General features: G+C 40.1%; 1 protein-coding gene across 1 annotated transcript in view; it reads left to right on the forward strand.

Moving 5' to 3' along the window:
• The window catches only part of CTNNA1 (catenin alpha 1), a 332156-nt gene that overhangs the window by 100296 nt on the left and 218884 nt on the right, over window positions 1–12976 (forward strand).

Consider the following 12976-nt stretch of genomic DNA (forward strand, 5'->3'; position numbering starts at 1 on the left):
GGACTCACAATTGATCCCTAGTCCATCCTTTTTAACGCGACATTTCATTACCATACTGCATCGGGTGCCCAGGAGACGTGGCTGTGCGCGTGTTTAAAAAAAAAAAAAAAAAAAAAAAAAGGCGCCCAGTTTGGACGCACGCTTATTGCATTGGCCTCATAGGTGATAACATTGCATGGAGCCCGACCTGGAACTTTGATCTCAAAGATTCTAAAACTTTCAAACATTCCCTACTGAGCATGTGCAGCTATAATTATCACCCTGCCCCTAGGCAGAATCCCTTAGATTTTTTTTTTCTGCGAAGCCATGTGGTCACGGTATTCAATTTTTTCTCTTTTTTTTTTTACTTTGTTTTTTTCCGGAGCTGCAGTTGTTTTTCATTTCCTTACGTTAGTTTTTATTTTTGTTTTATTTTTTTCTCTTTAAAAAGGAGAAAAAACTGAGTGGCTATAATACAATAAATAGAGAGAAAGCCCTTAGTTACCTATGCTTAACTGCACTGGTAATTGTTTGATTTGGAGGAAAAAACCTCAGATGCCTGATCTCGGCAAAAAGATTGCTTACGATCAGGTGACTAAGGCACCATCGTTAATTTAAAAAAAACAAACAAACCCTCAAATACTTTTTTTCACTAATTTTTCAAGGATTTCTTAATCCAAGAATTTTCATGTAATGCCCATATATGAACAGAAATACTCTTGTTTGTGACTTCTTGTTTGAAAACTTCAAATGTGAAATGAAGCAAACCCAAGTATGATCAAACTAGCAGTCGTAATCAGATTTGCAAACATCTTGATCTTCAATGGTTGAGATTCTGCATTGACAAACTTCAAGAAATTAATGACTTGAAAGCTGGACACACATTAATCTGCTTCAATCACAGATGCTAACAGTGTTTCGCCTGCCAAGGGCTGTGTCAGGGAATCAGTCCAAATAGCGCACAATGCATCTGAAGAAACAGACAAATCTTAACAATTATTTTTTTTTTTTTAAGGGAATTCTATCACTCAACACCCAGTGCATTCTCATGGAATCAAACTTTCAAAGATGTGAAGTCTACATGTTCTGGTAGATTTTTAAAAACCAGTCACAATGATGAATCGGATTCAGGCAATTTTAAGATTTAAAGCTGATATCAATAGATGAACAATTAGATTTCTTAACAAAACTTGGATTTGATGACAATGATGCATTTTCACTTCATTTATCTTCCTTGTTTAAATGAATTTGTAAACACAAAATGAACAAAAGGTGCACCACCAACATCTTTCTTAATTCAGGTCCATTGCAAATCAAAACGGGCTGGCTTTTGCTCTATTGAGATTTAAAAAGGAATTGAAACTTAAAAAAATTGAGCTGGGTATTATACCGCTGATGTCGAGATAAACAAACTCTTCTAAGCTCCTCTGAGTTTTGCCACAAGTGAAATTAAAAGTAAGAACACTCAAAATAAATTATATTTAATAAAAATAAATCAAATTGAAATATTCAAACTGGGCACTGTATGGTTTTTTTAAATATAAAATAACTCCATTTGATGCCCAGTTTCAGTCCTTTTGGAGAAAGAATTCCTAGTTCAAATATCCATTTCTGTTCTTGTTGAATTAGAAATTTGTCTCAATCTCTGCCCCCCGCCCGCAGATGTGATACCACAGCATCAATTGCAAAAAATGTATATCCTCAAACTTATGTGCCACAAGCAGTGCTTCAATTCAACCCCTTTTCAAACAGGTTTTATGCTCTGAAATTAAGAACATGCCATACTGGGTCAGACCAAGGGTCCATCAAGCCCAGCATCCTGTTTCCAATAGTGGCCAATCCAGGCCATAAGAACCTGGCAAGTACCCAAATACTAAGTCTATTTCAAGTTACCGTTGCTAGTAATAGCAGTGGCTATTTTCTAAGTCAACTTAATAGCAGGTAATGAACTTATCCAATCCTTTTTTAAACACAGCTATACTAACTGCACTAACCACATCCTCTGGCAACAAATTCTAGAGTTTGTATGTTGAGTGAAGAACTTTCTCCGATTTTAGTTTTAAATGTGCCACATGCTAACTTCATGGAGTGTCCCCTAGTCTTTCTATTATCTGAAAAACTAAATAACAGATTGACATCTACCCGTTCTAGACCTCTCATGATTTTAAACACCTCTATCATATCCCCCCCTCAGCTGTCTCTTCTCCATAGTCTTAAACTTCTTTTAGTTTTCCTCACATAAATCATTTGATATGGACACACTGCAATGTAGACTATATAGGTGGATGCACAATTGGTAAAATGTTGACGAAGATATTGCTTAAAGGTCATCTGATGCACAAAATTCTTGACATTCTTAGTGACTGCGCAGGTTAAACACGAGCCACGTTTTGTAATGTCCCAAAGGTTTTGTTGTCTTAGCATCCACCAGTTGGAAAGCTGAACTAAGCCTCTCCTTTAAATTTGTACCTCTAGTGAATACAATTGTTAATTTGCCCTTTGCAAATGCCTGGTATACTGTCAAAATGTTCCAGTTATCTTAGAATTTTTGATATCTCCTTGGTGCCTGCCATATTTTACTACACGTAAAAGTCTCATGAGCAGATGTATTTGTGGAACCATGATTCTTCTCGAAGATAATAAAGGGCTCTTTTGAAAGCCTTGTGCACTATATTAGCCGGATATCCTTGTTCCAAAAAATCACTGTTGATAAATGGGCTGAATTAGCCATATGTGGGTAATGTCATCCAATAGCACTGAATGGACTCATTTCTCTACATTAATAGAGCTTTGAGCTGTAGTTATATTTTATTTTATTTATTTATTTAATTTAGAGTTTTTATATACCGGCAATCATGAAAACATATCTTGCTGGTTTACATAGAATGGGGGTGCAATAAAATACATAGAACTTAAGAACAAAGAACTAGAACTGTGGTGACAGAAGGTACAGTTACATTTAACAAGGTGGCCAAACTTGGAGTAGGAAAAATAGAAAAGAGGATAGAAAATGGTTAAACAATATACAATTTAAATGTAGTATACAAAATAGATAAATGTTATAAACAAACGGCAAGGTGATTTAGGAGTTATATGCGGGAACTCCCACACAGGTGTTGCTTTGAGAGACTTCTCAGTCTTTTTTTCTTTTTGTCAGATCACAAGCACGGATGTGCACACTTTCTCCTCATTTATTTTATAATATCCATATTTTTTTCTCATTTTTCTTTTGCCGTACTGCCTCAATAGCACCCCTAACAGCGCTTTTCAGTGCTGCTAAAACAAAACAAAAAAAAAAAGGTAAATTCCTCAGACAGAAACTTTGGAAAAATCTTCTCCAGTGATGTCTGGCGATTATCTGGCCACAGACAATGTTAATTATGGAGGGGCATGAGCTTTGTTACTGCTGTTTAGGCTAACTGCCAGGACTTTGGACGGATGGTCCAGGGTGACAAAAATAGTGGTTCTGTGTTGGGTCCAGAGAAGCCATAGTAAATCCTCCTCCCAGAGTGCCCACTTGGATGCTTTGCGAGGAAGGGAGTCAAGCCATAGCTCGTCTAATACTCCATCGGCTCAAGCTGCAGAGTCGAGCACCATGGGCCAACATGCATTGAAGACCAACTGGTGGAATTTGGAACAGCTTCCCTGTGCACTGACGAAACAGAAGCATCGAGGTGCATCAGCTTCAACAATGCATAAGAACTCCAGCTCCTCATCACGCAGTGTCGAAACATTGATGCACCGAAGCATGATGCATTGAGATGCAATGTATAATGCATGTTTCATGGCATGCTGCATGAATGCTACTGATGCATGATACATTCAAGTGCTCTTATCTGGGCAACCAGTTACTGACTGCAACTTCCTAGGAAGGAGTGCTGACCTCACTGCAGAAGTCAGTTCAGCTTCGCAGTTGCCAGGGATTCCTAGTAAATTTTCAAAACATAGACCCAGATTCCATCTCAGAAAATCAAAATCATTGGGGCATGGATAGACTCTCTCTACAGGGGAGGTCTGTTTTTTCTGACAGATCGTATGAATGCTGATTCTTTGTTCGATTGTTAAACACAGATCAGACATCAGCCAGAGAAATACTAGTTTTCCTAGAACACCTGGTGGGTGCAGTTTATGTAGTAAGTACATAAAATATGCCATACTGTATCAGACCAAGGGTCTATCAAGTCCAGCATCCTGTTTACAAGAGTAACCAATCCAAGTCGCAAATACCTGGCATGTACCCAAATATTAAATAGATCTGACGCTACTATTCCTTAGTGACTAATAGTTTATGGATTTTTCCTCTAGGAACTTTTTCAAACTGTTTTTAAACCCAGTTACACTGCTGTAACCACAGCCTCTGGCATTGAATTTCAGAGTGTAACTATGCCCTGAGTGAAAACATTTTCTTAGTCTTGTTTTAAATGAGCTACTTTATAACTTCATGGAATTCCCCCTGGTCCTATTATCTGAGAGAGTAAATAACAGATTTACATTAACCTGTTCAAGTCCTTTCATGATTTTGTAGACCTCTATCATATCCCTCAGTCGTCCCAAGCTGAACAGCGCTAACCTCTTTAGTCTTTGCTCATAGGGGAGCCATTCCATACCCCTTATTTTGGTCGCCCTTCTCTGCATTTTCTCCAGTGCAACTATATCTTTTTTTATTTATTTCAAATCTTTTCTATACCGTTGTTAAGATGGATACCGTCACAACAGTTTACAGTTAGGCACATAAAATAATGATAAAATATATCAATTTACACAGGTACCATAATGGTTCGGTACATAGTTTTTAAACAATAATAGTTGGTTTGTGATAAATAATGTCCAGATCTTTATATCAATTTTGAATACAATACTAGCTTTATAATTGTAACTTTATCTTATAGTGATGAACGAAAATTTTTTTATTTATTTATTTAGAAACTTTTATATACCGGTATTAGTGGGGACATCATACCAGTTCACATAATAACTGAAAGCTTGGAAAATACATTTCAACAAGGAGAATGTAACTGGGCGGGGTAAACCAAAAGGCAGTAGGAAGGATAGAGAAAACAAGAAGAAATAGAGAAAAAATAAAATAAAAATACAACTACACACATATTGATTACGTTGGTGTGTGTGGGTGTTCATTTGTTCGTACCTTGCACTTCACCGGTTTTTATTCCCCTTTAAGCTTTTTCTAAAGGTTTTGCTGTCTCTTTGTAATCTTAACTCCAAGGGCATGGTGTTTCACAGTATGGGCCCTGCCAAGCATAGCGCTCTTTCTCTTGTGTTTTGATTGATGGAATAGTAAGGAGTGCTTTGTTTGATCTCAGGTTTCTGTTAGGGATGTGTAAGCGAAGGGCTGTGTTTAGCCATTCTGCTTTTTCGTTATTTATTAATTTATGTATGGTGCATAGTGTTTTATACTGTATTCTTTGCTCAATGGGTAGCCAGTGTAACTCAGCTAGGGTTTCAGTGATGTGGTCTTTTTTTACTTTTACCAGTCAAAGTTCTTGCAGCTGTGTGTTGTAAAATTTGTAGTGGTCTGAGTGATGTGTATGGAGGACCTAGTAGAAGGGCATTACAATAATCGGTGCTTGCAAAAATCAACACTTGTAGTACTGAACGAAAGTTGGTAGTTGTTAGAAGTGGTTTGAGTCTTCTGAGAACCATGAGTTTGGCGTATCCTTCTCTAACTTTTTAAAGATATGTTTTAAGCTTAGTTCTGTGTCAATTATTACTCCTAGGTTCCGTACTTTCTCTGCTAGTTCTATTTTTTGGTTGTTTTTGAGTGTGATTGGGCTTTGAATGATCTCAATATGTTTGCGTTCTAAATGTAGGAGTTTGGTTTTCTCTATATTAATTACTAGCTCCATTTGGTTTAGTAGTTCTTTTATGATATCAAGATACATATTGGCTATGTTTAATGTTTTTTCAATTGTTTCGTCGATGGGTAGTATTAATTGAATATCGTTAGCGTATATATAATGTGTGATGCCCAGACCAGCCAGTAGGTGGCATATCAGTAGCAGGTATATGTTGAAGAGTATAGCAGATAGGGCTGATCCTGTGGTACTCCTGTTTGAAGGTACATTTTTGCTGACATTATGTCTTTGATTTGAACTTGGAAATATGTTACTCAGATATGATCTAAACAATTTGATAGTTATGTTACTTAATCCTATTTCTTCTAGTCTATTTAAAAGTATGTCATGATTTACGGTATCGAAGGCTGCTGACAGGTCCAGCATCACTAAAATATAATGTTTGCCACTGTCAACCTCTCATGTTGTCTGTTAGTGCCAGCAGTAGTGTCTCTGTGCTATTGGGTTTTCTAAAGCCATGTTGTGATGGATTCAGGATATTATTATGTAAGTGTTCCGTTAGTTGCTTTTGTATAGTTTTTTCAATTAATTTTGCAATTAGGGGTAGGTTTGATACTGGTCTGTAATTGCTCAGATTAAGCGGGTCGCTGTTTTTCTTCTTTAAAATTGGTTTTACAATTGCCCCTTTTAGATTATCTGGCATAATTCCTTCCTCTAAAGATAAATTAACAATCTTTGCTAATGTCTGTGATACTGTATTGGCTACTTTTTTTATTTCTGTGGTTGTTATTGTGTCAAATGCATGAGGGGCCGGATTTATTTTTTTGTTTTTGTTTTTTTTTAGCATAGATTCAATTTCCAGTTCCGATATCTCCTCCTCGAATGTCGTCCATTGTTCAACATCTCTTTTTTTCATTTTGATTTCTTGTTTCGTTGTATATGAAATTTTTGTTTTTAGGTTTTTAATTTTGTCATTGAAAAATGTAGCTATTTCATTGCATCTATTTACTGGTAGGTTTTGCGGAGAGTCAGATTTGTCATTGGTGAGATTTCTTACTATGGTAAATAAGGTTCTTAGGTTGTTTGCGTATTTCTCTATTTTAGTGCAGTAGAACTGTTTCTTTGTATTGAGAATTACTTGTTTATAGTAGAGATGTGGTGACCAGAATTGCACACAGTATTCAAGGTGGGTCTCACAATGGAGCGATAGGCATCATGACATCCAATGTTTTATTTGTCATTCCCTTCCTAATAATTCCTAGTATTTTGTTTGCTTTTATGATCACCACAGTACTTTGAACTGACAATTTCAATGTTTTATCTACTATGATGCCTAGATGTGTCCTGGGTTGTAACTCCTAAGAACCTATCATGTGTAAGTACAGAAGGATTATTTTTCCCTATATGCATCACCTTGCACTTGTCCACATTAAACTTTGTTGCCATTTGGAATCCAAATCTTCCAGTCTAACAAGGTGGTCCTGCAATTTATCACAATCCACGTGATTTAACTGCTCTGCATAATTTTGTGTCATCCCATGAATTTGATCACCTCACTTGTATCTCTTTCCAGATCATTTATAAATATGAAAATCACTGGTCCAAGTACAGATCCCTGAGGCACTCCATTGTTTACCTTTTTCCACTGTGAAAACAGACCTTTTAATCCTACTGTTTCCTGTCTCTTAACCAGTTTACAATACATAAAAGGACATCACCTCCTATCCCATGACTTTTTAGTTTTCTTAGAAGCCTCTCATGAGGGACTTTGTCATACACCTTTTGAAAATCCAAATATACCACATCTACCGGTTCATCTTTGTCCACATGTTTATTCACACAGCAGATTTCAGAACTGTATTAAAATGTAATATTCTCTAACCTTGATTACTGTAACTCTTTATTTCTGAGACTCCCGTCTAGTCAGCTAAAACCTTTTCAACTGCAGCAAAATGCTGCAGCTGGTCTATTGTCTGGAAAAGGGAAATACAACCGCAGTACCCCAGTGCTTGCATTGTCGACCACCATCTGCGGGTAACTCATTTTCACGTGGAAACCTTGTGCTCTGTGATGATGGCTGTGCTTTCGGGAGAATTTGACCTCCCTGGATATGTCCGAGGTTTACCTTCATATTCCCATCCATTTGGAACACTGTTTTCTGTGCTTTGCGATGCTGGGTTGCCATTATCAGTTTCAGGCGATGCTGTTTTGGTCTGGCCACTGCCCAAAAAACATTTATCAAGGTCATGGTGGTGGTTGCGGTGGTGTTGAGAAGAGATGAGATCATGGTGCACCTGTACTTGAATGACTGATTCAAGCCAAGTCTTTAGAAGAGAGCAGCCGCATTTCCAACAAGGTGCTCTCTCTGCTGTGGGAGCTCAGTTGGGTGGTGATCCTGAACAAGAGCCTTCTCAGAGTATCTGGGGGTTCTATTCCATACAAGGCTGGGCAGAGTCTTTCTGCCGGATGCACCGATCCAGAAGTTGGTGAATACTATCTGCTTGACAGTGTGAGCTATTACAGGTGCTCGGTTTGATAGTGGCAACCCTGGAAGTGGTGCCATGGGTAAGGGCACATATGTGACCTCTTCAGCGCTCACTGCTGTCTCGTTGGGACCCGTAGACTCAGAACTCTTTGGTTCGCCTCCACTTGCCAGTGGAGGTCTGTCACCTCCAGTGGTGGATGTAGGAGGTTCATCTGAAGTGAGGAGTGTCCTTGTTCTCACGAATGATGCGAGTCTCCAAAGTTCGGGAGTTCACTGTCAGGAACTAACTACCTAGGGCGTTGGATGGCCGAAGAGGCTCTCTGGAACATTGATCGCCTGGAAGCCCGGGCGATGAGGTTGGCATGCTTACAGTTCAGCTATAGACTTCTGGGTCAGGTGGTCCGTGAGATGTCTCAATGCCATGACGGTGGTCTGCATCGATTGTCAGGGAGGAGTCAAGAGCCAACAAGTGTCGCAGGAAATCAACCCACATGAGATGGGCGAAAGGACATCTTCAAATGATCTCTGCCTCTCATATTGCAGGAAAAAACAATGTAAGAACAGACTTTCTCAGCAGGGAAAGTCTGTATCCTGGAGAATATATATTGTCCACAGAGGCATTTCAGCTAATAGTAGATTGCTAGGGCCTTCTGTCCCTGGACCTGTTAGTGACTTCTCGCAAAGCAAAAGTTCCTCGCTTCTTCAGTTGCAGGAGAGGTCCCTGGGCATCGATGTTCTTGTACAGATTTGGCTGGAAGGTGAGTTGCTTTATGCCTTTCCTCCGTGGCCCTTGCTGGGCAGGCTCATTTGTAGAATCGAGGTTCAAAGGAGATTAGTACTCCTGGTGGCTCCGAATTGGCCCAGGCGTCCGTGGTATGCGGAGATTCCTGATGGAGGACCCTCTTCGTCTTTCATCGCACATGGATCTGGTGCAGCAGGGGCCGGTTACTCACCAGGATCCGGCTCTGTTCTGTCTTATGGTTTGGCCCTTGAGAATGCTTGCTTGTTGAGGCATGGATGATATTTTGTGGTAATTGCTAATTGCTACCTTGCTCCGCACTCGGAAGTTCTCCACTTCTCTAGTGTATGTGCGGGTCTGGAGAGTGTTTGAGGCCTGGTGCGAGGAACATGGTGTTTTTTCCTTGGTCGGTTAGAGTCCCGTTTATTTTGGAAGTTTTCCAGGATGTGTTGACTTAAGGATTGGCCCTTAATTCCTTGAAGGTTCAAGTTGCGGCTGTTACATGCTTCAGAGGCATGGTGAATGGTGTCTCCTTGTCGTCCCATCCTGATGTGTCCCGTTTCATGAAAGGGATAAAGCACCTTCGGCCTCCCTTGCGGTTGTCTGTTCCGTTGTGGAATTTTAACCTGATACTGGATTTTCTGGTGGGCCCTGCTTTTTGACCACTGTACAATCTTTCCTTGCAGTTATTGACCCTGAAGACAGTGTTTCTGGTGGCTAAATGTTGTGCGCATCATGTTTCTGAGTTGCAGGTGTTGTCTTGCTGGGAGCTGTTCCTTCAGGTGACTCCAGGGGTGTTGCAGCTGCATACTGTTCCATCCTTCTTGCCTAAGATGGTTTCAGAATTTCATCTGAATCAGTCCATTTCCTTGCCATCTCTGAATAAGGTTAGGTACATTGAGGAGTATCGCCTTCTGCTTTCCTTGGATGTTAATAGGCTTGTGCGCTATCTGGAAGTTTCTGAGCTTTTTCGGAGGTCAAATCGCCTGTTTGTCCTTCATGGTGGAAAGAAGCAGGCAGCGTATATGGATGCTGAGAAGCCGTTGCTTGTTCAGGTTAAGGCTCATTCCACTAGGGCTCAGGCAGTGTCATGGGCGGAGGTTTGTTTGTCGTCTTCAGGCCAGATCTGCTGATCTGTGATGTGGTCCTCACATACTTTTTCCAGGTTTTATTGTCTGGATGTGCAGACTCGAGTGGACGCAGCCTTTGCATAGCAGCGTTGACTGTGGGCAGCCTCCCGCCCTGTTTGGGAGTAGCTTGGGAACATCCCACTGGTCCTGAGTCTATCTGTCTACACACTAGGAAATGAAGAACTTACTTACCTGATAATTTTGTTTTCTTTAGCGTAGACAGATGGACTCGGCTTCCTACTCTTGGCTGCCAACTGCTTGTGTTCTTGGGATCCACAGAAGAACCAAGGGATTATTGGTAAGTGTTCATCCACTCCCTAGAATGGGGTACCAATGTCCTTGAGTTCAGTGTTTTACAGTTGGTTGAGTACAGTAATGGTTGACCGTTTTTAATTACCGGTAAGTTTTTTTGCTAGTCTGTCCACAGTTGCTTTTGACGAGAATACTGGCAGGCTGGGGTCACTGCAGGAGGATATATACTGTGACGTCAGCTTGCTCCATTTCCATCTGTTGGCAGAGGAGAATAACCCACTGGTCCTGAGTCTGTCTATGCTAAGGAAAACAAAATTATCAGATAAGTAATTTCTCCAATGCATGCTATGCTGATTTTCATTGCCACATTTTTTTTTTTTTTTTGCAAAAATAAGATGACAAATATAGTGGGGTTGTTTTTTTTTTTTTAAACTACACTTAAATACATTTTTTAAAATTGGTATCATAAGCTGTGAGGTAGTGCCATTAGCAGCGGCTTCAATTAATTTAGTATAATCGTACACCAGCAGTATTTGTAGAATTTTTCTCCATGCAGATAAAAGCATAAATAGCAGCCAACTTGTCCCAATTAGTGAAAGTAAATTATATTGTCCACGTCAGCCAATATGCAAATAAACTTTTTCCTCTATAATAGGTTCTCAAACACAGGAAGATAGAAACATAACAAAGAAAGTTCAAGTTTTGTTGTTTTTTTTTTTAATTTATATAGTTTCGACAATACAAAATAAGGTAACTTTGCATGGAAATACAATGGAGCAGTTAATGGGTCACATGATGCTCGGGATCTGAGCAAACACTGGTTCAGTGAGCTTCTTGGACACTGAGCACGTTATCCGTCATTTACTGGTGTTCACACTGGGCAAACTATATTAGCCATAAATAAGGAAGAACAAGAACTCCCTGCTGGGAAAGCGGAGGAACCCGAGAGAGACTGCCACCGGTAAACCTGATGCAGTGGAAAAGCAGGCCCTGGTGGCCAGTTCCCTAGACTTTGAAACAACAAAGACATTACAGCATATGTTTGAGAGGTTCTCTGATTAAACTTTGAAGGATTCACTTGAAGCTCTGGGTGGTGGTGGTGAAGGTGGCAACGGTGGAATCTGTGCAGGAGAACATGACTCGTATGGAGGAGATTATGATATGTGTTGATGAGCTGGAGGACCTCTCTCACAGGAGTGTGATCAAAGGTTGATGTCTTGGCATGCTGAGTGGCTGTGATCATTGATTTATTTGATATGGAAAATTGTGGCAGGAGAAAAAAACTTGCAGCTGGAGGGGCATAGAGGGCTTGGACACCCAAGAGCTGCCTTCATTCGCTGGATCCCAGAGGCTCGGGGCATGCAGATTAAACAAGCTCACTGGGCACTGCCCCCCCTCCCCCCCCCCCCCCCAAGCATCCTCAGAACAATGATCTTTCAAGTGCATAGATTTCAGGATAAGGTGCTAACTCTGTACACTGTCAGAGCTATAGGAGACATCAAGTTCCAGCAGCACATTGTCTCCTTCTGCCCAGACTTCTCCACAGCGCTGCAGAAAAATAGGGCTGATTCACTGACATAAAAAATACTCTTCAGCAGTGGAGGTATCAGTTTAGCTGGATAAATCAGGGCATACTAAGTTGTAGTGAATAACAAAACCAAAATCTTGGAGTCACCCATAGAGGTGCAGATATTCCTCGACCAAACAGGGGGAAGTGGTGGCTCTACATCCCTGGAGCAGTGGGAGTGGTATGACTGTCTGCGGTGGGAGCCCAACTGCAATGATGTCTCTTTCCAGAGCGGTGCTGTCAGTTGTGCCTGTGTGACTCCTTAATGATATTTTGCTTTTATTTTTCCTGTTGGTTCTTGGGGTCTGTGGGGGGCTTTAAATATCTCCAGTACCATGTCTTTGTGGATTTTTACAGATCCCACTGAACTTTTTTTCTTTTGGTTGGGGATAGGTTTTATTTTTCTTGTTTTTAACTTTTCATTCGCGTTATTCGGTAATATTTTTGAATACAGGTGGACAGGGGTGTGGGTACGGGCCCTAAAGGTATGAGCTGGGTTAAAGATGGTCCGATCTTTCACCTGCATTTTGCTCCCAACCAGATGATACTGCTATGTGTTTGGCAGTGTCTTCAGCTATGCAGCGCTGGGTATATGGACAGCATTCTTCCAGAAAGATAATTTACTACTACCCACTCAGCCGCTCTAGGTTAGATTTTAAGTTGCTGTGTGGAACCAGACAACTTAAAATCTTGCTGACGTGCGAGTACATTACATCTAGCACTCTTTCTTGATCTAATTCTGGTTATCCATTCAAAGAAATTGATTAGATATGTCTTATAAGACCTCCCTCCAATGAAACCATGCTGCTTTGGATCCTGTAATCTATGAGATTTCAGAAACTGAATTATCCTCTTTTAAAGCAGTGATTCCATTAGTTTATTGACCACCAAGGCCAGACTAATTGGCCTGTAGTTTAGACATCTCTCACAGGACATTTTTTTTTTTTTATTAACAATTTTCAGTAATTTTGTAATGCTACAAAGGCCTTAACTTTTTCTTATGCTTTATTT

The sequence above is a fragment of the Rhinatrema bivittatum genome, chromosome 18 (genome assembly GCF_901001135.1).
Source record: "Rhinatrema bivittatum chromosome 18, aRhiBiv1.1, whole genome shotgun sequence".
NCBI classification, from domain to species: domain Eukaryota; kingdom Metazoa; phylum Chordata; class Amphibia; order Gymnophiona; family Rhinatrematidae; genus Rhinatrema; species Rhinatrema bivittatum.